The sequence below is a fragment of the Engraulis encrasicolus genome, chromosome 23 (genome assembly GCF_034702125.1).
Source record: "Engraulis encrasicolus isolate BLACKSEA-1 chromosome 23, IST_EnEncr_1.0, whole genome shotgun sequence".
NCBI lineage: Eukaryota > Metazoa > Chordata > Actinopteri > Clupeiformes > Engraulidae > Engraulis > Engraulis encrasicolus.
This window is the reverse complement of record NC_085879.1, coordinates 12173160-12174965: the sequence shown is the minus strand read 5'-3', so window position 1 is coordinate 12174965 and position 1806 is coordinate 12173160. Positions and strand designations below refer to the sequence as shown.

The window sequence follows — 1806 nt, the reverse complement described above, 5'->3', positions numbered from 1 at the left end:
CTGGATAGGGAAATGGCCACAAGATCAGAGGATTGCAGGTTTGAATCCTGTATTATCAATAAAAAAAACACTCAAGTAGATATTTATTGTTTATTTTTCGCGAAACTGTGAAAGTTACAAATTCGTCAATTGGAACTAATATCTGACATATGAGATGGATGTCAGCATGTTGTGCTTGGGCAGTATTAGGCTAACACTCAAGCAGTTGGCCTTGAAACATGATGGTTGCAAGTTCAATTCCCAGCATGGAATGTAGGTTTTTAAAAAATCACATTCAAACATTATTGTTTTAGTATGATGTCAGTTGGCCGGATTTGAAGTGGAATGTGTGAAACACATTTGACTGTTAATAATGAGTAAGTCCAATACTTTCTAACAAACAGGTCTAACTTTCTAATAATACAAAACCTGCATGACTCTTACCAGTTGAGGAGTGGCGTAGGGGATAGTCCTCTGCATGTAACCACACTAACATGTCTTTATCTTGAGGTTGAGAGTTCGAATCCTAAGGCTGGGGCACTCACTTTTTTGGTTGTTTTAGTTGTTTTCTTTTATTGTTTACCAGCTTCTGTCTTGTGTACAGAAGAACCCATTCATGTCAGAACCATATAACCCTATTTTATTAAAATGTAACATAAAATACAAACTTCTCTAAAAATGGTGAATCTGTCAATGGGGGATAGATTTACTCAACACCATGTGACCATCAAACCACAACTGACAACTTGGCATGGAAAAATGTGTCTATCAACCTCACTTCAAGGTAAGAAAAGACCCATAAAAGTGTGTTGGTGTGTATGTGTAGTAGTTTACTATGTTGCTGTGTGTGACCTTAGGTGCTCTTGATGCTACACTGTGTGTATGTTATGTTAGCAGTTTAGCTTAGTATGTTAGCTACTGCTAGTTAGGCTAGCATTGTGTAGGCCTTTCATTCAAATCTTTTTCTTGTATCATACATCTGCAGTGTATTTGCAAGTGATACGTTGCAATTTCATGATGACATATTGCACTTTTGTACACATATTGAACTTTTGTATAAACCAGTGTAGCAAACCCTGTGATCATGCTGTAGGGGCCTAATCCAACAAGTCCTCATGAAAGCCTTACACTTATTATTTATGCTCCACAGGCAGCCGATATGGGACCACAAGAACTCTATGATCTATCAGCTCTGCTCAACACTCCAAAGGATAAACAACTGACTGTGTTGTGAAGTCTGACACTATTTTGGGGGACATGTTATTGCAAGTTATATGGAGCTCCTTCAGCCTCCAACTCCTAATAAAAGATTCAGAAATGGACAACAAATAAATGACTAAATTGCCTAATGTGTTGAGGTTGATTTGTAATGTGTTCTTTGTAATGTATTGACAGTTGACTCTATGACTGGGTCTACATTTTAGCACAGATTGTTGTGCATTGTATGATTGTTATGTTATTGTCTACTGTTTTTTGTTTGTTAATCACACGGAACAAAATAAAAAAACACGTGATATAAAGCATTGTTCACATTTGTGGAATTAAAGTTCATGTTATATTTGGTTTAAACAGAGGGGTGGTAGCCTAGTGCATTAGTATAAACCAGCAATCAAAAAGCCAACCAAGATTTTTTTTTGGCTCTAAAATGGGAAAACATAAAACTTTTAATTTTGAAATAAAAAACTTAGAGCCAATATAGCTAAACATGCTGTGCTTGTTTACTTTAAACATTTAACTCTCTGCTAAGTACTAATTGCATTGATTTTTGCATCATTCTCGAAATATTTATGTCAATGGAGCATGTTAGATCTTTGAGTAGCAGCTACT

The 1806-nt window shown here is 35.9% G+C and overlaps 1 long non-coding RNA gene across 1 annotated transcript; it reads left to right on the top strand.

The window, feature by feature from the left end:
• The first annotated feature begins 282 nt into the window (after positions 1-282).
• On the top strand, positions 283-1370 carry LOC134440226 (uncharacterized). The gene is made up of 3 exons (XR_010032929.1): positions 283-356; positions 684-763; positions 1130-1370. It is a non-coding gene; the product is annotated as an uncharacterized LOC134440226 (long non-coding RNA).
• The last annotated feature ends 436 nt before the right edge of the window (positions 1371-1806 follow it).